Here is a 19013-nt window from a genome sequence, read left to right as displayed (position 1 = left end):
GTGGAGAGTGGTGACGTGAGCAGCCTCTGCTGGCAGCAAAAGCCTACTGCACCTGGTATTCCCAGGCGGTCTCCCATCCAAGTACTAACCAGGCCTGAGTCTGCTTAGCTTCCGAGATCAGACGAGATCGGGCGTTTTCAGACTAGTATGGCCGTAGGCACTTGCCGCCTGCCTTTCTGGCTAATTCAAGCCTCTCAGTCCAGCCCCTTCTTCTTTACCGCGGGTTTTCTTTTTTTTTCTCTCTCTCTCTCTCTCTTCTTCTTTCCCTCCTACTCCCTTTCATCCCTCCCCCACCTGGCTCCCTTCCTTCTCAGCCTCCCCCCACAGGCAAACTGCAAGCCCTACTTACGCCTCACCAGCCTCCAGCCTGCACCCTTGCTCCCGTTCAACATTCGTCCTCTCCGCACTGGGGGAAGCGTCAGGCACGCGCTACCATCCGCCTCTTGTGCCTTTGTCCCCGTACCCCTGCACCTTCTTTCTATCCAAATAATCATCCGACGCCCTCTCGAATGCCTCGATTCTACCTGCCTCCGCCACGCTTGCAGGCAGTCACGGCCTTCCGCACCTCAACCGCCCGTTGCGTCCACAAGCTTTTTCTCACCTCGCATTTGCTTCTTTGGCAACTCACTTTCAATCTGTGGGGCCCTCTCGCTCTTGATCCTTTTACCAGCGGGCACAGAGCTTCTTCCCTCTCTACTCTGCCCTGCCTTCAACTTAGGGAAAGCTCGCCCCGAGGCACAAGGGCGGCCCGACGTGCATGCGTCCGCGCCGATCACAGGCCGCCGAGCCCAGCTTCCCGAGCAGGCTCCACTCGAATGGCCCAGCAACGCCGGGGTAGCTGAATGTGCTGGCCGACCGGCCTGGCTACCTTCTCCCTGCCCGCAAACGAGCCGGGGCACGCGGACCACGCGGACAGCAGCAGCAGCAGCAGCAGCAGCAGCAGCAAAAAGATTGCGCCTCCGTTGTGTGGCAGAGTGAATGTGGAGAGTGGTGACGTGAGCAGCCTCTGCTGGCAGCAAAAGCCTACTGCACCTGGTATTCCCAGGCGGTCTCCCATCCAAGTACTAACCAGGCCTGAGTCTGCTTAGCTTCCGAGATCAGACGAGATCGGGCGTTTTCAGACTAGTATGGCCGTAGGCACTTGCCGCCTGCCTTTCTGGCTAATTCAAGCCTCTCAGTCCAGCCCCTTCTTCTTTACCGCGGGTTTTCTTTTTTTTTCTCTCTCTCTCTCTCTCTTCTTCTTTCCCTCCTACTCCCTTTCATCCCTCCCCCACCTGGCTCCCTTCCTTCTCAGCCTCCCCCCACAGGCAAACTGCAAGCCCTACTTACGCCTCACCAGCCTCCAGCCTGCACCCTTGCTCCCGTTCAACATTCGTCCTCTCCGCACTGGGGGAAGCGTCAGGCACGCGCTACCATCCGCCTCTTGTGCCTTTGTCCCCGTACCCCTGCACCTTCTTTCTATCCAAATAATCATCCGACGCCCTCTCGAATGCCTCGATTCTACCTGCCTCCGCCACGCTTGCAGGCAGTCACGGCCTTCCGCACCTCAACCGCCCGTTGCGTCCACAAGCTTTTTCTCACCTCGCATTTGCTTCTTTGGCAACTCACTTTCAATCTGTGGGGCCCTCTCGCTCTTGATCCTTTTACCAGCGGGCACAGAGCTTCTTCCCTCTCTACTCTGCCCTGCCTTCAACTTAGGGAAAGCTCGCCCCGAGGCACAAGGGCGGCCCGACGTGCATGCGTCCGCGCCGATCACAGGCCGCCGAGCCCAGCTTCCCGAGCAGGCTCCACTCGAATGGCCCAGCAACGCCGGGGTAGCTGAATGTGCTGGCCGACCGGCCTGGCTACCTTCTCCCTGCCCGCAAACGAGCCGGGGCACGCGGACCACGCGGACAGCAGCAGCAGCAGCAGCAGCAGCAGCAGCAAAAAGATTGCGCCTCCGTTGTGTGGCAGAGTGAATGTGGAGAGTGGTGACGTGAGCAGCCTCTGCTGGCAGCAAAAGCCTACTGCACCTGGTATTCCCAGGCGGTCTCCCATCCAAGTACTAACCAGGCCTGAGTCTGCTTAGCTTCCGAGATCAGACGAGATCGGGCGTTTTCAGACTAGTATGGCCGTAGGCACTTGCCGCCTGCCTTTCTGGCTAATTCAAGCCTCTCAGTCCAGCCCCTTCTTCTTTACCGTGGGTTTTCTTTTTTTTTCTCTCTCTCTCTCTCTCTTCTTCTTTCCCTCCTACTCCCTTTCATCCCTCCCCCACCTGGCTCCCTTCCTTCTCAGCCTCCCCCCACAGGCAAACTGCAAGCCCTACTTACGCCTCACCAGCCTCCAGCCTGCACCCTTGCTCCCGTTCAACATTCGTCCTCTCCGCACTGGGGGAAGCGTCAGGCACGCGCTACCATCCGCCTCTTGTGCCTTTGTCCCCGTACCCCTGCACCTTCTTTCTATCCAAATAATCATCCGACGCCCTCTCGAATGCCTCGATTCTACCTGCCTCCGCCACGCTTGCAGGCAGTCACGGCCTTCCGCACCTCAACCGCCCGTTGCGTCCACAAGCTTTTTCTCACCTCGCATTTGCTTCTTTGGCAACTCACTTTCAATCTGTGGGGCCCTCTCGCTCTTGATCCTTTTACCAGCGGGCACAGAGCTTCTTCCCTCTCTACTCTGCCCTGCCTTCAACTTAGGGAAAGCTCGCCCCGAGGCACAAGGGCGGCCCGACGTGCATGCGTCCGCGCCGATCACAGGCCGCCGAGCCCAGCTTCCCGAGCAGGCTCCACTCGAATGGCCCAGCAACGCCGGGGTAGCTGAATGTGCTGGCCGACCGGCCTGGCTACCTTCTCCCTGCCCGCAAACGAGCCGGGGCACGCGGACCACGCGGACAGCAGCAGCAGCAGCAGCAGCAGCAGCAGCAAAAAGATTGCGCCTCCGTTGTGTGGCAGAGTGAATGTGGAGAGTGGTGACGTGAGCAGCCTCTGCTGGCAGCAAAAGCCTACTGCACCTGGTATTCCCAGGCGGTCTCCCATCCAAGTACTAACCAGGCCTGAGTCTGCTTAGCTTCCGAGATCAGACGAGATCGGGCGTTTTCAGACTAGTATGGCCGTAGGCACTTGCCGCCTGCCTTTCTGGCTAATTCAAGCCTCTCAGTCCAGCCCCTTCTTCTTTACCGCGGGTTTTCTTTTTTTTTCTCTCTCTCTCTCTCTCTTCTTCTTTCCCTCCTACTCCCTTTCATCCCTCCCCCACCTGGCTCCCTTCCTTCTCAGCCTCCCCCCACAGGCAAACTGCAAGCCCTACTTACGCCTCACCAGCCTCCAGCCTGCACCCTTGCTCCCGTTCAACATTCGTCCTCTCCGCACTGGGGGAAGCGTCAGGCACGCGCTACCATCCGCCTCTTGTGCCTTTGTCCCCGTACCCCTGCACCTTCTTTCTATCCAAATAATCATCCGACGCCCTCTCGAATGCCTCGATTCTACCTGCCTCCGCCACGCTTGCAGGCAGTCACGGCCTTCCGCACCTCAACCGCCCGTTGCGTCCACAAGCTTTTTCTCACCTCGCATTTGCTTCTTTGGCAACTCACTTTCAATCTGTGGGGCCCTCTCGCTCTTGATCCTTTTACCAGCGGGCACAGAGCTTCTTCCCTCTCTACTCTGCCCTGCCTTCAACTTAGGGAAAGCTCGCCCCGAGGCACAAGGGCGGCCCGACGTGCATGCGTCCGCGCCGATCACAGGCCGCCGAGCCCAGCTTCCCGAGCAGGCTCCACTCGAATGGCCCAGCAACGCCGGGGTAGCTGAATGTGCTGGCCGACCGGCCTGGCTACCTTCTCCCTGCCCGCAAACGAGCCGGGGCACGCGGACCACGCGGACAGCAGCAGCAGCAGCAGCAGCAGCAGCAGCAAAAAGATTGCGCCTCCGTTGTGTGGCAGAGTGAATGTGGAGAGTGGTGACGTGAGCAGCCTCTGCTGGCAGCAAAAGCCTACTGCACCTGGTATTCCCAGGCGGTCTCCCATCCAAGTACTAACCAGGCCTGAGTCTGCTTAGCTTCCGAGATCAGACGAGATCGGGCGTTTTCAGACTAGTATGGCCGTAGGCACTTGCCGCCTGCCTTTCTGGCTAATTCAAGCCTCTCAGTCCAGCCCCTTCTTCTTTACCGCGGGTTTTCTTTTTTTTTCTCTCTCTCTCTCTCTCTTCTTCTTTCCCTCCTACTCCCTTTCATCCCTCCCCCACCTGGCTCCCTTCCTTCTCAGCCTCCCCCCACAGGCAAACTGCAAGCCCTACTTACGCCTCACCAGCCTCCAGCCTGCACCCTTGCTCCCGTTCAACATTCGTCCTCTCCGCACTGGGGGAAGCGTCAGGCACGCGCTACCATCCGCCTCTTGTGCCTTTGTCCCCGTACCCCTGCACCTTCTTTCTATCCAAATAATCATCCGACGCCCTCTCGAATGCCTCGATTCTACCTGCCTCCGCCACGCTTGCAGGCAGTCACGGCCTTCCGCACCTCAACCGCCCGTTGCGTCCACAAGCTTTTTCTCACCTCGCATTTGCTTCTTTGGCAACTCACTTTCAATCTGTGGGGCCCTCTCGCTCTTGATCCTTTTACCAGCGGGCACAGAGCTTCTTCCCTCTCTACTCTGCCCTGCCTTCAACTTAGGGAAAGCTCGCCCCGAGGCACAAGGGCGGCCCGACGTGCATGCGTCCGCGCCGATCACAGGCCGCCGAGCCCAGCTTCCCGAGCAGGCTCCACTCGAATGGCCCAGCAACGCCGGGGTAGCTGAATGTGCTGGCCGACCGGCCTGGCTACCTTCTCCCTGCCCGCAAACGAGCCGGGGCACGCGGACCACGCGGACAGCAGCAGCAGCAGCAGCAGCAGCAGCAGCAAAAAGATTGCGCCTCCGTTGTGTGGCAGAGTGAATGTGGAGAGTGGTGACGTGAGCAGCCTCTGCTGGCAGCAAAAGCCTACTGCACCTGGTATTCCCAGGCGGTCTCCCATCCAAGTACTCACCAGGCCTGAGTCTGCTTAGCTTCCGAGATCAGACGAGATCGGGCGTTTTCAGACTAGTATGGCCGTAGGCACTTGCCGCCTGCCTTTCTGGCTAATTCAAGCCTCTCAGTCCAGCCCCTTCTTCTTTACCGCGGGTTTTCTTTTTTTTTCTCTCTCTCTCTCTCTCTTCTTCTTTCCCTCCTACTCCCTTTCATCCCTCCCCCACCTGGCTCCCTTCCTTCTCAGCCTCCCCCCACAGGCAAACTGCAAGCCCTACTTACGCCTCACCAGCCTCCAGCCTGCACCCTTGCTCCCGTTCAACATTCGTCCTCTCCGCACTGGGGGAAGCGTCAGGCACGCGCTACCATCCGCCTCTTGTGCCTTTGTCCCCGTACCCCTGCACCTTCTTTCTATCCAAATAATCATCCGACGCCCTCTCGAATGCCTCGATTCTACCTGCCTCCGCCACGCTTGCAGGCAGTCACGGCCTTCCGCACCTCAACCGCCCGTTGCGTCCACAAGCTTTTTCTCACCTCGCATTTGCTTCTTTGGCAACTCACTTTCAATCTGTGGGGCCCTCTCGCTCTTGATCCTTTTACCAGCGGGCACAGAGCTTCTTCCCTCTCTACTCTGCCCTGCCTTCAACTTAGGGAAAGCTCGCCCCGAGGCACAAGGGCGGCCCGACGTGCATGCGTCCGCGCCGATCACAGGCCGCCGAGCCCAGCTTCCCGAGCAGGCTCCACTCGAATGGCCCAGCAACGCCGGGGTAGCTGAATGTGCTGGCCGACCGGCCTGGCTACCTTCTCCCTGCCCGCAAACGAGCCGGGGCACGCGGACCACGCGGACAGCAGCAGCAGCAGCAGCAGCAGCAGCAGCAAAAAGATTGCGCCTCCGTTGTGTGGCAGAGTGAATGTGGAGAGTGGTGACGTGAGCAGCCTCTGCTGGCAGCAAAAGCCTACTGCACCTGGTATTCCCAGGCGGTCTCCCATCCAAGTACTAACCAGGCCTGAGTCTGCTTAGCTTCCGAGATCAGACGAGATCGGGCGTTTTCAGACTAGTATGGCCGTAGGCACTTGCCGCCTGCCTTTCTGGCTAATTCAAGCCTCTCAGTCCAGCCCCTTCTTCTTTACCGTGGGTTTTCTTTTTTTTTCTCTCTCTCTCTCTCTCTTCTTCTTTCCCTCCTACTCCCTTTCATCCCTCCCCCACCTGGCTCCCTTCCTTCTCAGCCTCCCCCCACAGGCAAACTGCAAGCCCTACTTACGCCTCACCAGCCTCCAGCCTGCACCCTTGCTCCCGTTCAACATTCGTCCTCTCCGCACTGGGGGAAGCGTCAGGCACGCGCTACCATCCGCCTCTTGTGCCTTTGTCCCCGTACCCCTGCACCTTCTTTCTATCCAAATAATCATCCGACGCCCTCTCGAATGCCTCGATTCTACCTGCCTCCGCCACGCTTGCAGGCAGTCACGGCCTTCCGCACCTCAACCGCCCGTTGCGTCCACAAGCTTTTTCTCACCTCGCATTTGCTTCTTTGGCAACTCACTTTCAATCTGTGGGGCCCTCTCGCTCTTGATCCTTTTACCAGCGGGCACAGAGCTTCTTCCCTCTCTACTCTGCCCTGCCTTCAACTTAGGGAAAGCTCGCCCCGAGGCACAAGGGCGGCCCGACGTGCATGCGTCCGCGCCGATCACAGGCCGCCGAGCCCAGCTTCCCGAGCAGGCTCCACTCGAATGGCCCAGCAACGCCGGGGTAGCTGAATGTGCTGGCCGACCGGCCTGGCTACCTTCTCCCTGCCCGCAAACGAGCCGGGGCACGCGGACCACGCGGACAGCAGCAGCAGCAGCAGCAGCAGCAGCAGCAAAAAGATTGCGCCTCCGTTGTGTGGCAGAGTGAATGTGGAGAGTGGTGACGTGAGCAGCCTCTGCTGGCAGCAAAAGCCTACTGCACCTGGTATTCCCAGGCGGTCTCCCATCCAAGTACTAACCAGGCCTGAGTCTGCTTAGCTTCCGAGATCAGACGAGATCGGGCGTTTTCAGACTAGTATGGCCGTAGGCACTTGCCGCCTGCCTTTCTGGCTAATTCAAGCCTCTCAGTCCAGCCCCTTCTTCTTTACCGCGGGTTTTCTTTTTTTTTCTCTCTCTCTCTCTCTCTTCTTCTTTCCCTCCTACTCCCTTTCATCCCTCCCCCACCTGGCTCCCTTCCTTCTCAGCCTCCCCCCACAGGCAAACTGCAAGCCCTACTTACGCCTCACCAGCCTCCAGCCTGCACCCTTGCTCCCGTTCAACATTCGTCCTCTCCGCACTGGGGGAAGCGTCAGGCACGCGCTACCATCCGCCTCTTGTGCCTTTGTCCCCGTACCCCTGCACCTTCTTTCTATCCAAATAATCATCCGACGCCCTCTCGAATGCCTCGATTCTACCTGCCTCCGCCACGCTTGCAGGCAGTCACGGCCTTCCGCACCTCAACCGCCCGTTGCGTCCACAAGCTTTTTCTCACCTCGCATTTGCTTCTTTGGCAACTCACTTTCAATCTGTGGGGCCCTCTCGCTCTTGATCCTTTTACCAGCGGGCACAGAGCTTCTTCCCTCTCTACTCTGCCCTGCCTTCAACTTAGGGAAAGCTCGCCCCGAGGCACAAGGGCGGCCCGACGTGCATGCGTCCGCGCCGATCACAGGCCGCCGAGCCCAGCTTCCCGAGCAGGCTCCACTCGAATGGCCCAGCAACGCCGGGGTAGCTGAATGTGCTGGCCGACCGGCCTGGCTACCTTCTCCCTGCCCGCAAACGAGCCGGGGCACGCGGACCACGCGGACAGCAGCAGCAGCAGCAGCAAAAAGATTGCGCCTCCGTTGTGTGGCAGAGTGAATGTGGAGAGTGGTGACGTGAGCAGCCTCTGCTGGCAGCAAAAGCCTACTGCACCTGGTATTCCCAGGCGGTCTCCCATCCAAGTACTAACCAGGCCTGAGTCTGCTTAGCTTCCGAGATCAGACGAGATCGGGCGTTTTCAGACTAGTATGGCCGTAGGCACTTGCCGCCTGCCTTTCTGGCTAATTCAAGCCTCTCAGTCCAGCCCCTTCTTCTTTACCGCGGGTTTTCTTTTTTTTTCTCTCTCTCTCTCTCTCTTCTTCTTTCCCTCCTACTCCCTTTCATCCCTCCCCCACCTGGCTCCCTTCCTTCTCAGCCTCCCCCCACAGGCAAACTGCAAGCCCTACTTACGCCTCACCAGCCTCCAGCCTGCACCCTTGCTCCCGTTCAACATTCGTCCTCTCCGCACTGGGGGAAGCGTCAGGCACGCGCTACCATCCGCCTCTTGTGCCTTTGTCCCCGTACCCCTGCACCTTCTTTCTATCCAAATAATCATCCGACGCCCTCTCGAATGCCTCGATTCTACCTGCCTCCGCCACGCTTGCAGGCAGTCACGGCCTTCCGCACCTCAACCGCCCGTTGCGTCCACAAGCTTTTTCTCACCTCGCATTTGCTTCTTTGGCAACTCACTTTCAATCTGTGGGGCCCTCTCGCTCTTGATCCTTTTACCAGCGGGCACAGAGCTTCTTCCCTCTCTACTCTGCCCTGCCTTCAACTTAGGGAAAGCTCGCCCCGAGGCACAAGGGCGGCCCGACGTGCATGCGTCCGCGCCGATCACAGGCCGCCGAGCCCAGCTTCCCGAGCAGGCTCCACTCGAATGGCCCAGCAACGCCGGGGTAGCTGAATGTGCTGGCCGACCGGCCTGGCTACCTTCTCCCTGCCCGCAAACGAGCCGGGGCACGCGGACCACGCGGACAGCAGCAGCAGCAGCAGCAGCAGCAGCAGCAAAAAGATTGCGCCTCCGTTGTGTGGCAGAGTGAATGTGGAGAGTGGTGACGTGAGCAGCCTCTGCTGGCAGCAAAAGCCTACTGCACCTGGTATTCCCAGGCGGTCTCCCATCCAAGTACTAACCAGGCCTGAGTCTGCTTAGCTTCCGAGATCAGACGAGATCGGGCGTTTTCAGACTAGTATGGCCGTAGGCACTTGCCGCCTGCCTTTCTGGCTAATTCAAGCCTCTCAGTCCAGCCCCTTCTTCTTTACCGCGGGTTTTCTTTTTTTTTCTCTCTCTCTCTCTCTCTTCTTCTTTCCCTCCTACTCCCTTTCATCCCTCCCCCACCTGGCTCCCTTCCTTCTCAGCCTCCCCCCACAGGCAAACTGCAAGCCCTACTTACGCCTCACCAGCCTCCAGCCTGCACCCTTGCTCCCGTTCAACATTCGTCCTCTCCGCACTGGGGGAAGCGTCAGGCACGCGCTACCATCCGCCTCTTGTGCCTTTGTCCCCGTACCCCTGCACCTTCTTTCTATCCAAATAATCATCCGACGCCCTCTCGAATGCCTCGATTCTACCTGCCTCCGCCACGCTTGCAGGCAGTCACGGCCTTCCGCACCTCAACCGCCCGTTGCGTCCACAAGCTTTTTCTCACCTCGCATTTGCTTCTTTGGCAACTCACTTTCAATCTGTGGGGCCCTCTCGCTCTTGATCCTTTTACCAGCGGGCACAGAGCTTCTTCCCTCTCTACTCTGCCCTGCCTTCAACTTAGGGAAAGCTCGCCCCGAGGCACAAGGGCGGCCCGACGTGCATGCGTCCGCGCCGATCACAGGCCGCCGAGCCCAGCTTCCCGAGCAGGCTCCACTCGAATGGCCCAGCAACGCCGGGGTAGCTGAATGTGCTGGCCGACCGGCCTGGCTACCTTCTCCCTGCCCGCAAACGAGCCGGGGCACGCGGACCACGCGGACAGCAGCAGCAGCAGCAGCAGCAGCAGCAAAAAGATTGCGCCTCCGTTGTGTGGCAGAGTGAATGTGGAGAGTGGTGACGTGAGCAGCCTCTGCTGGCAGCAAAAGCCTACTGCACCTGGTATTCCCAGGCGGTCTCCCATCCAAGTACTAACCAGGCCTGAGTCTGCTTAGCTTCCGAGATCAGACGAGATCGGGCGTTTTCAGACTAGTATGGCCGTAGGCACTTGCCGCCTGCCTTTCTGGCTAATTCAAGCCTCTCAGTCCAGCCCCTTCTTCTTTACCGCGGGTTTTCTTTTTTTTTCTCTCTCTCTCTCTCTCTTCTTCTTTCCCTCCTACTCCCTTTCATCCCTCCCCCACCTGGCTCCCTTCCTTCTCAGCCTCCCCCCACAGGCAAACTGCAAGCCCTACTTACGCCTCACCAGCCTCCAGCCTGCACCCTTGCTCCCGTTCAACATTCGTCCTCTCCGCACTGGGGGAAGCGTCAGGCACGCGCTACCATCCGCCTCTTGTGCCTTTGTCCCCGTACCCCTGCACCTTCTTTCTATCCAAATAATCATCCGACGCCCTCTCGAATGCCTCGATTCTACCTGCCTCCGCCACGCTTGCAGGCAGTCACGGCCTTCCGCACCTCAACCGCCCGTTGCGTCCACAAGCTTTTTCTCACCTCGCATTTGCTTCTTTGGCAACTCACTTTCAATCTGTGGGGCCCTCTCGCTCTTGATCCTTTTACCAGCGGGCACAGAGCTTCTTCCCTCTCTACTCTGCCCTGCCTTCAACTTAGGGAAAGCTCGCCCCGAGGCACAAGGGCGGCCCGACGTGCATGCGTCCGCGCCGATCACAGGCCGCCGAGCCCAGCTTCCCGAGCAGGCTCCACTCGAATGGCCCAGCAACGCCGGGGTAGCTGAATGTGCTGGCCGACCGGCCTGGCTACCTTCTCCCTGCCCGCAAACGAGCCGGGGCACGCGGACCACGCGGACAGCAGCAGCAGCAGCAGCAGCAGCAGCAGCAAAAAGATTGCGCCTCCGTTGTGTGGCAGAGTGAATGTGGAGAGTGGTGACGTGAGCAGCCTCTGCTGGCAGCAAAAGCCTACTGCACCTGGTATTCCCAGGCGGTCTCCCATCCAAGTACTAACCAGGCCTGAGTCTGCTTAGCTTCCGAGATCAGACGAGATCGGGCGTTTTCAGACTAGTATGGCCGTAGGCACTTGCCGCCTGCCTTTCTGGCTAATTCAAGCCTCTCAGTCCAGCCCCTTCTTCTTTACCGCGGGTTTTCTTTTTTTTTCTCTCTCTCTCTCTCTCTTCTTCTTTCCCTCCTACTCCCTTTCATCCCTCCCCCACCTGGCTCCCTTCCTTCTCAGCCTCCCCCCACAGGCAAACTGCAAGCCCTACTTACGCCTCACCAGCCTCCAGCCTGCACCCTTGCTCCCGTTCAACATTCGTCCTCTCCGCACTGGGGGAAGCGTCAGGCACGCGCTACCATCCGCCTCTTGTGCCTTTGTCCCCGTACCCCTGCACCTTCTTTCTATCCAAATAATCATCCGACGCCCTCTCGAATGCCTCGATTCTACCTGCCTCCGCCACGCTTGCAGGCAGTCACGGCCTTCCGCACCTCAACCGCCCGTTGCGTCCACAAGCTTTTTCTCACCTCGCATTTGCTTCTTTGGCAACTCACTTTCAATCTGTGGGGCCCTCTCGCTCTTGATCCTTTTACCAGCGGGCACAGAGCTTCTTCCCTCTCTACTCTGCCCTGCCTTCAACTTAGGGAAAGCTCGCCCCGAGGCACAAGGGCGGCCCGACGTGCATGCGTCCGCGCCGATCACAGGCCGCCGAGCCCAGCTTCCCGAGCAGGCTCCACTCGAATGGCCCAGCAACGCCGGGGTAGCTGAATGTGCTGGCCGACCGGCCTGGCTACCTTCTCCCTGCCCGCAAACGAGCCGGGGCACGCGGACCACGCGGACAGCAGCAGCAGCAGCAGCAGCAGCAGCAGCAGCAAAAAGATTGCGCCTCCGTTGTGTGGCAGAGTGAATGTGGAGAGTGGTGACGTGAGCAGCCTCTGCTGGCAGCAAAAGCCTACTGCACCTGGTATTCCCAGGCGGTCTCCCATCCAAGTACTAACCAGGCCTGAGTCTGCTTAGCTTCCGAGATCAGACGAGATCGGGCGTTTTCAGACTAGTATGGCCGTAGGCACTTGCCGCCTGCCTTTCTGGCTAATTCAAGCCTCTCAGTCCAGCCCCTTCTTCTTTACCGTGGGTTTTCTTTTTTTTTCTCTCTCTCTCTCTCTCTTCTTCTTTCCCTCCTACTCCCTTTCATCCCTCCCCCACCTGGCTCCCTTCCTTCTCAGCCTCCCCCCACAGGCAAACTGCAAGCCCTACTTACGCCTCACCAGCCTCCAGCCTGCACCCTTGCTCCCGTTCAACATTCGTCCTCTCCGCACTGGGGGAAGCGTCAGGCACGCGCTACCATCCGCCTCTTGTGCCTTTGTCCCCGTACCCCTGCACCTTCTTTCTATCCAAATAATCATCCGACGCCCTCTCGAATGCCTCGATTCTACCTGCCTCCGCCACGCTTGCAGGCAGTCACGGCCTTCCGCACCTCAACCGCCCGTTGCGTCCACAAGCTTTTTCTCACCTCGCATTTGCTTCTTTGGCAACTCACTTTCAATCTGTGGGGCCCTCTCGCTCTTGATCCTTTTACCAGCGGGCACAGAGCTTCTTCCCTCTCTACTCTGCCCTGCCTTCAACTTAGGGAAAGCTCGCCCCGAGGCACAAGGGCGGCCCGACGTGCATGCGTCCGCGCCGATCACAGGCCGCCGAGCCCAGCTTCCCGAGCAGGCTCCACTCGAATGGCCCAGCAACGCCGGGGTAGCTGAATGTGCTGGCCGACCGGCCTGGCTACCTTCTCCCTGCCCGCAAACGAGCCGGGGCACGCGGACCACGCGGACAGCAGCAGCAGCAGCAGCAGCAGCAGCAGCAAAAAGATTGCGCCTCCGTTGTGTGGCAGAGTGAATGTGGAGAGTGGTGACGTGAGCAGCCTCTGCTGGCAGCAAAAGCCTACTGCACCTGGTATTCCCAGGCGGTCTCCCATCCAAGTACTAACCAGGCCTGAGTCTGCTTAGCTTCCGAGATCAGACGAGATCGGGCGTTTTCAGACTAGTATGGCCGTAGGCACTTGCCGCCTGCCTTTCTGGCTAATTCAAGCCTCTCAGTCCAGCCCCTTCTTCTTTACCGCGGGTTTTCTTTTTTTTTCTCTCTCTCTCTCTCTCTTCTTCTTTCCCTCCTACTCCCTTTCATCCCTCCCCCACCTGGCTCCCTTCCTTCTCAGCCTCCCCCCACAGGCAAACTGCAAGCCCTACTTACGCCTCACCAGCCTCCAGCCTGCACCCTTGCTCCCGTTCAACATTCGTCCTCTCCGCACTGGGGGAAGCGTCAGGCACGCGCTACCATCCGCCTCTTGTGCCTTTGTCCCCGTACCCCTGCACCTTCTTTCTATCCAAATAATCATCCGACGCCCTCTCGAATGCCTCGATTCTACCTGCCTCCGCCACGCTTGCAGGCAGTCACGGCCTTCCGCACCTCAACCGCCCGTTGCGTCCACAAGCTTTTTCTCACCTCGCATTTGCTTCTTTGGCAACTCACTTTCAATCTGTGGGGCCCTCTCGCTCTTGATCCTTTTACCAGCGGGCACAGAGCTTCTTCCCTCTCTACTCTGCCCTGCCTTCAACTTAGGGAAAGCTCGCCCCGAGGCACAAGGGCGGCCCGACGTGCATGCGTCCGCGCCGATCACAGGCCGCCGAGCCCAGCTTCCCGAGCAGGCTCCACTCGAATGGCCCAGCAACGCCGGGGTAGCTGAATGTGCTGGCCGACCGGCCTGGCTACCTTCTCCCTGCCCGCAAACGAGCCGGGGCACGCGGACCACGCGGACAGCAGCAGCAGCAGCAGCAGCAGCAGCAGCAAAAAGATTGCGCCTCCGTTGTGTGGCAGAGTGAATGTGGAGAGTGGTGACGTGAGCAGCCTCTGCTGGCAGCAAAAGCCTACTGCACCTGGTATTCCCAGGCGGTCTCCCATCCAAGTACTAACCAGGCCTGAGTCTGCTTAGCTTCCGAGATCAGACGAGATCGGGCGTTTTCAGACTAGTATGGCCGTAGGCACTTGCCGCCTGCCTTTCTGGCTAATTCAAGCCTCTCAGTCCAGCCCCTTCTTCTTTACCGTGGGTTTTCTTTTTTTTTCTCTCTCTCTCTCTCTCTTCTTCTTTCCCTCCTACTCCCTTTCATCCCTCCCCCACCTGGCTCCCTTCCTTCTCAGCCTCCCCCCACAGGCAAACTGCAAGCCCTACTTACGCCTCACCAGCCTCCAGCCTGCACCCTTGCTCCCGTTCAACATTCGTCCTCTCCGCACTGGGGGAAGCGTCAGGCACGCGCTACCATCCGCCTCTTGTGCCTTTGTCCCCGTACCCCTGCACCTTCTTTCTATCCAAATAATCATCCGACGCCCTCTCGAATGCCTCGATTCTACCTGCCTCCGCCACGCTTGCAGGCAGTCACGGCCTTCCGCACCTCAACCGCCCGTTGCGTCCACAAGCTTTTTCTCACCTCGCATTTGCTTCTTTGGCAACTCACTTTCAATCTGTGGGGCCCTCTCGCTCTTGATCCTTTTACCAGCGGGCACAGAGCTTCTTCCCTCTCTACTCTGCCCTGCCTTCAACTTAGGGAAAGCTCGCCCCGAGGCACAAGGGCGGCCCGACGTGCATGCGTCCGCGCCGATCACAGGCCGCCGAGCCCAGCTTCCCGAGCAGGCTCCACTCGAATGGCCCAGCAACGCCGGGGTAGCTGAATGTGCTGGCCGACCGGCCTGGCTACCTTCTCCCTGCCCGCAAACGAGCCGGGGCACGCGGACCACGCGGACAGCAGCAGCAGCAGCAGCAGCAGCAGCAGCAAAAAGATTGCGCCTCCGTTGTGTGGCAGAGTGAATGTGGAGAGTGGTGACGTGAGCAGCCTCTGCTGGCAGCAAAAGCCTACTGCACCTGGTATTCCCAGGCGGTCTCCCATCCAAGTACTAACCAGGCCTGAGTCTGCTTAGCTTCCGAGATCAGACGAGATCGGGCGTTTTCAGACTAGTATGGCCGTAGGCACTTGCCGCCTGCCTTTCTGGCTAATTCAAGCCTCTCAGTCCAGCCCCTTCTTCTTTACCGCGGGTTTTCTTTTTTTTTCTCTCTCTCTCTCTCTCTTCTTCTTTCCCTCCTACTCCCTTTCATCCCTCCCCCACCTGGCTCCCTTCCTTCTCAGCCTCCCCCCACAGGCAAACTGCAAGCCCTACTTACGCCTCACCAGCCTCCAGCCTGCACCCTTGCTCCCGTTCAACATTCGTCCTCTCCGCACTGGGGGAAGCGTCAGGCACGCGCTACCATCCGCCTCTTGTGCCTTTGTCCCCGTACCCCTGCACCTTCTTTCTATCCAAATAATCATCCGACGCCCTCTCGAATGCCTCGATTCTACCTGCCTCCGCCACGCTTGCAGGCAGTCACGGCCTTCCGCACCTCAACCGCCCGTTGCGTCCACAAGCTTTTTCTCACCTCGCATTTGCTTCTTTGGCAACTCACTTTCAATCTGTGGGGCCCTCTCGCTCTTGATCCTTTTACCAGCGGGCACAGAGCTTCTTCCCTCTCTACTCTGCCCTGCCTTCAACTTAGGGAAAGCTCGCCCCGAGGCACAAGGGCGGCCCGACGTGCATGCGTCCGCGCCGATCACAGGCCGCCGAGCCCAGCTTCCCGAGCAGGCTCCACTCGAATGGCCCAGCAACGCCGGGGTAGCTGAATGTGCTGGCCGACCGGCCTGGCTACCTTCTCCCTGCCCGCAAACGAGCCGGGGCACGCGGACCACGCGGACAGCAGCAGCAGCAGCAGCAAAAAGATTGCGCCTCCGTTGTGTGGCAGAGTGAATGTGGAGAGTGGTGACGTGAGCAGCCTCTGCTGGCAGCAAAAGCCTACTGCACCTGGTATTCCCAGGCGGTCTCCCATCCAAGTACTAACCAGGCCTGAGTCTGCTTAGCTTCCGAGATCAGACGAGATCGGGCGTTTTCAGACTAGTATGGCCGTAGGCACTTGCCGCCTGCCTTTCTGGCTAATTCAAGCCTCTCAGTCCAGCCCCTTCTTCTTTACCGCGGGTTTTCTTTTTTTTTCTCTCTCTCTCTCTCTCTTCTTCTTTCCCTCCTACTCCCTTTCATCCCTCCCCCACCTGGCTCCCTTCCTTCTCAGCCTCCCCCCACAGGCAAACTGCAAGCCCTACTTACGCCTCACCAGCCTCCAGCCTGCACCCTTGCTCCCGTTCAACATTCGTCCTCTCCGCACTGGGGGAAGCGTCAGGCACGCGCTACCATCCGCCTCTTGTGCCTTTGTCCCCGTACCCCTGCACCTTCTTTCTATCCAAATAATCATCCGACGCCCTCTCGAATGCCTCGATTCTACCTGCCTCCGCCACGCTTGCAGGCAGTCACGGCCTTCCGCACCTCAACCGCCCGTTGCGTCCACAAGCTTTTTCTCACCTCGCATTTGCTTCTTTGGCAACTCACTTTCAATCTGTGGGGCCCTCTCGCTCTTGATCCTTTTACCAGCGGGCACAGAGCTTCTTCCCTCTCTACTCTGCCCTGCCTTCAACTTAGGGAAAGCTCGCCCCGAGGCACAAGGGCGGCCCGACGTGCATGCGTCCGCGCCGATCACAGGCCGCCGAGCCCAGCTTCCCGAGCAGGCTCCACTCGAATGGCCCAGCAACGCCGGGGTAGCTGAATGTGCTGGCCGACCGGCCTGGCTACCTTCTCCCTGCCCGCAAACGAGCCGGGGCACGCGGACCACGCGGACAGCAGCAGCAGCAGCAGCAGCAGCAGCAGCAAAAAGATTGCGCCTCCGTTGTGTGGCAGAGTGAATGTGGAGAGTGGTGACGTGAGCAGCCTCTGCTGGCAGCAAAAGCCTACTGCACCTGGTATTCCCAGGCGGTCTCCCATCCAAGTACTAACCAGGCCTGAGTCTGCTTAGCTTCCGAGATCAGACGAGATCGGGCGTTTTCAGACTAGTATGGCCGTAGGCACTTGCCGCCTGCCTTTCTGGCTAATTCAAGCCTCTCAGTCCAGCCCCTTCTTCTTTACCGCGGGTTTTCTTTTTTTTTCTCTCTCTCTCTCTCTCTTCTTCTTTCCCTCCTACTCCCTTTCATCCCTCCCCCACCTGGCTCCCTTCCTTCTCAGCCTCCCCCCACAGGCAAACTGCAAGCCCTACTTACGCCTCACCAGCCTCCAGCCTGCACCCTTGCTCCCGTTCAACATTCGTCCTCTCCGCACTGGGGGAAGCGTCAGGCACGCGCTACCATCCGCCTCTTGTGCCTTTGTCCCCGTACCCCTGCACCTTCTTTCTATCCAAATAATCATCCGACGCCCTCTCGAATGCCTCGATTCTACCTGCCTCCGCCACGCTTGCAGGCAGTCACGGCCTTCCGCACCTCAACCGCCCGTTGCGTCCACAAGCTTTTTCTCACCTCGCATTTGCTTCTTTGGCAACTCACTTTCAATCTGTGGGGCCCTCTCGCTCTTGATCCTTTTACCAGCGGGCACAGAGCTTCTTCCCTCTCTACTCTGCCCTGCCTTCAACTTAGGGAAAGCTCGCCCCGAGGCACAAGGGCGGCCCGACGTGCATGCGTCCGCGCCGATCACAGGCCGCCGAGCCCAGCTTCCCGAGCAGGCTCCACTCGAATGGCCCAGCAACGCCGGGGTAGCTGAATGTGCTGGCCGACCGGCCTGGCTACCTTCTCCCTGCCCGCAAACGAGCCGGGGCACGCGGACCACGCGGACAGCAGCAGCAGCAGCAGCAGCAGCAGCAGCAAAAAGATTGCGCCTCCGTTGTGTGGCAGAGTGAATGTGGAGAGTGGTGACGTGAGCAGCCTCTGCTGGCAGCAAAAGCCTACTGCACCTGGTATTCCCAGGCGGTCTCCCATCCAAGTACTAACCAGGCCTGAGTCTGCTTAGCTTCCGAGATCAGACGAGATCGGGCGTTTTCAGACTAGTATGGCCGTAGGCACTTGCCGCCTGCCTTTCTGGCTAATTCAAGCCTCTCAGTCCAGCCCCTTCTTCTTTACCGCGGGTTTTCTTTTTTTTTCTCTCTCTCTCTCTCTCTTCTTCTTTCCCTCCTACTCCCTTTCATCCCTCCCCCACCTGGCTCCCTTCCTTCTCAGCCTCCCCCCACAGGCAAACTGCAAGCCCTACTTACGCCTCACCAGCCTCCAGCCTGCACCCTTGCTCCCGTTCAACATTCGTCCTCTCCGCACTGGGGGAAGCGTCAGGCACGCGCTACCATCCGCCTCTTGTGCCTTTGTCCCCGTACCCCTGCACCTTCTTTCTATCCAAATAATCATCCGACGCCCTCTCGAATGCCTCGATTCTACCTGCCTCCGCCACGCTTGCAGGCAGTCACGGCCTTCCGCACCTCAACCGCCCGTTGCGTCCACAAGCTTTTTCTCACCTCGCATTTGCTTCTTTGGCAACTCACTTTCAATCTGTGGGGCCCTCTCGCTCTTGATCCTTTTACCAGCGGGCACAGAGCTTCTTCCCTCTCTACTCTGCCCTGCCTTCAACTTAGGGAAAGCTCGCCCCGAGGCACAAGGGCGGCCCGACGTGCATGCGTCCGCGCCGATCACAGGCCGCCGAGCCCAGCTTCCCGAGCAGGCTCCACTCGAATGGCCCAGCAACGCCGGGGTAGCTGAATGTGCTGGCCGACCGGCCTGGCTACCTTCTCCCTGCCCGCAAACGAGCCGGGGCACGCGGACCACGCGGACAGCAGCAGCAGCAGCAGCAAAAAGATTGCGCCTCCGTTGTGTGGCAGAGTGAATGTGGAGAGTGGTGACGTGAGCAGCCTCTGCTGGCAGCAAAAGCCTACTGCACCTGGTATTCCCAGGCGGTCTCCCATCCAAGTACTAACCAGGCCTGAGTCTGCTTAGCTTCCGAGATCAGACGAGATCGGGCGTTTTCAGACTAGTATGGCCGTAGGCACTTGCCGCCTGCCTTTCTGGCTAATTCAAGCCTCTCAGTCCAGCCCCTTCTTCTTTACCGCGGGTTTTCTTTTTTTTTCTCTCTCTCTCTCTCTCTTCTTCTTTCCCTCCTACTCCCTTTCATCCCTCCCCCACCTGGCTCCCTTCCTTCTCAGCCTCCCCCCACAGGCAAACTGCAAGCCCTACTTACGCCTCACCAGCCTCCAGCCTGCACCCTTGCTCCCGTTCAACATTCGTCCTCTCCGCACTGGGGGAAGCGTCAGGCACGCG

The 19013-nt window shown here is 59.2% G+C and overlaps 20 non-coding genes across 20 annotated transcripts; all 20 read right to left on the bottom strand.

The window, feature by feature from the left end:
• Positions 1-40: 40 nt before the first annotated feature.
• LOC144677430 (5S ribosomal RNA) lies at positions 41-159 on the bottom strand. Its single transcript, XR_013575695.1, has one exon. It is a non-coding gene; the product is annotated as a 5S ribosomal RNA (ribosomal RNA).
• Positions 160-1020: 861 nt separating this feature from the next.
• Positions 1021-1139, bottom strand: LOC144677429 (5S ribosomal RNA). Its single transcript, XR_013575694.1, has one exon. It is a non-coding gene; the product is annotated as a 5S ribosomal RNA (ribosomal RNA).
• An 861-nt stretch (positions 1140-2000) lies between these two features.
• On the bottom strand, positions 2001-2119 carry LOC144677428 (5S ribosomal RNA). Its single transcript, XR_013575693.1, has one exon. It is a non-coding gene; the product is annotated as a 5S ribosomal RNA (ribosomal RNA).
• An 861-nt stretch (positions 2120-2980) lies between these two features.
• On the bottom strand, positions 2981-3099 carry LOC144677427 (5S ribosomal RNA). The gene has a single exon (XR_013575692.1). It is a non-coding gene; the product is annotated as a 5S ribosomal RNA (ribosomal RNA).
• Positions 3100-3960: 861 nt separating this feature from the next.
• Positions 3961-4079, bottom strand: LOC144677426 (5S ribosomal RNA). Its single transcript, XR_013575691.1, has one exon. It is a non-coding gene; the product is annotated as a 5S ribosomal RNA (ribosomal RNA).
• Positions 4080-4940: 861 nt separating this feature from the next.
• Positions 4941-5059, bottom strand: LOC144677431 (5S ribosomal RNA). The gene has a single exon (XR_013575696.1). It is a non-coding gene; the product is annotated as a 5S ribosomal RNA (ribosomal RNA).
• Positions 5060-5920: 861 nt separating this feature from the next.
• On the bottom strand, positions 5921-6039 carry LOC144677425 (5S ribosomal RNA). Its single transcript, XR_013575690.1, has one exon. It is a non-coding gene; the product is annotated as a 5S ribosomal RNA (ribosomal RNA).
• An 861-nt stretch (positions 6040-6900) lies between these two features.
• On the bottom strand, positions 6901-7019 carry LOC144677424 (5S ribosomal RNA). Its single transcript, XR_013575689.1, has one exon. It is a non-coding gene; the product is annotated as a 5S ribosomal RNA (ribosomal RNA).
• Positions 7020-7868: 849 nt separating this feature from the next.
• LOC144677423 (5S ribosomal RNA) lies at positions 7869-7987 on the bottom strand. The gene has a single exon (XR_013575688.1). It is a non-coding gene; the product is annotated as a 5S ribosomal RNA (ribosomal RNA).
• An 861-nt stretch (positions 7988-8848) lies between these two features.
• LOC144677421 (5S ribosomal RNA) lies at positions 8849-8967 on the bottom strand. The gene has a single exon (XR_013575686.1). It is a non-coding gene; the product is annotated as a 5S ribosomal RNA (ribosomal RNA).
• Positions 8968-9825: 858 nt separating this feature from the next.
• Positions 9826-9944, bottom strand: LOC144677420 (5S ribosomal RNA). Its single transcript, XR_013575685.1, has one exon. It is a non-coding gene; the product is annotated as a 5S ribosomal RNA (ribosomal RNA).
• Positions 9945-10805: 861 nt separating this feature from the next.
• LOC144677419 (5S ribosomal RNA) lies at positions 10806-10924 on the bottom strand. Its single transcript, XR_013575684.1, has one exon. It is a non-coding gene; the product is annotated as a 5S ribosomal RNA (ribosomal RNA).
• An 864-nt stretch (positions 10925-11788) lies between these two features.
• LOC144677418 (5S ribosomal RNA) lies at positions 11789-11907 on the bottom strand. The gene has a single exon (XR_013575683.1). It is a non-coding gene; the product is annotated as a 5S ribosomal RNA (ribosomal RNA).
• An 861-nt stretch (positions 11908-12768) lies between these two features.
• Positions 12769-12887, bottom strand: LOC144677417 (5S ribosomal RNA). Its single transcript, XR_013575682.1, has one exon. It is a non-coding gene; the product is annotated as a 5S ribosomal RNA (ribosomal RNA).
• An 861-nt stretch (positions 12888-13748) lies between these two features.
• LOC144677416 (5S ribosomal RNA) lies at positions 13749-13867 on the bottom strand. The gene has a single exon (XR_013575681.1). It is a non-coding gene; the product is annotated as a 5S ribosomal RNA (ribosomal RNA).
• Positions 13868-14728: 861 nt separating this feature from the next.
• Positions 14729-14847, bottom strand: LOC144677415 (5S ribosomal RNA). The gene has a single exon (XR_013575680.1). It is a non-coding gene; the product is annotated as a 5S ribosomal RNA (ribosomal RNA).
• An 849-nt stretch (positions 14848-15696) lies between these two features.
• Positions 15697-15815, bottom strand: LOC144677414 (5S ribosomal RNA). The gene has a single exon (XR_013575679.1). It is a non-coding gene; the product is annotated as a 5S ribosomal RNA (ribosomal RNA).
• Positions 15816-16676: 861 nt separating this feature from the next.
• LOC144677413 (5S ribosomal RNA) lies at positions 16677-16795 on the bottom strand. The gene has a single exon (XR_013575678.1). It is a non-coding gene; the product is annotated as a 5S ribosomal RNA (ribosomal RNA).
• An 861-nt stretch (positions 16796-17656) lies between these two features.
• LOC144677412 (5S ribosomal RNA) lies at positions 17657-17775 on the bottom strand. The gene has a single exon (XR_013575677.1). It is a non-coding gene; the product is annotated as a 5S ribosomal RNA (ribosomal RNA).
• An 849-nt stretch (positions 17776-18624) lies between these two features.
• On the bottom strand, positions 18625-18743 carry LOC144677410 (5S ribosomal RNA). The gene has a single exon (XR_013575675.1). It is a non-coding gene; the product is annotated as a 5S ribosomal RNA (ribosomal RNA).
• Between the last annotated feature and the right edge of the window lie 270 nt (positions 18744-19013).

Source organism: Cetorhinus maximus, unplaced genomic scaffold, assembly GCF_964194155.1.
Source record: "Cetorhinus maximus unplaced genomic scaffold, sCetMax3.hap1.1 HAP1_SCAFFOLD_2519, whole genome shotgun sequence".
Lineage (NCBI taxonomy): Eukaryota > Metazoa > Chordata > Chondrichthyes > Lamniformes > Cetorhinidae > Cetorhinus > Cetorhinus maximus.
Note: the sequence above shows the minus strand (reverse complement) of the source record. Positions and strands in the feature narration are given on the sequence as shown.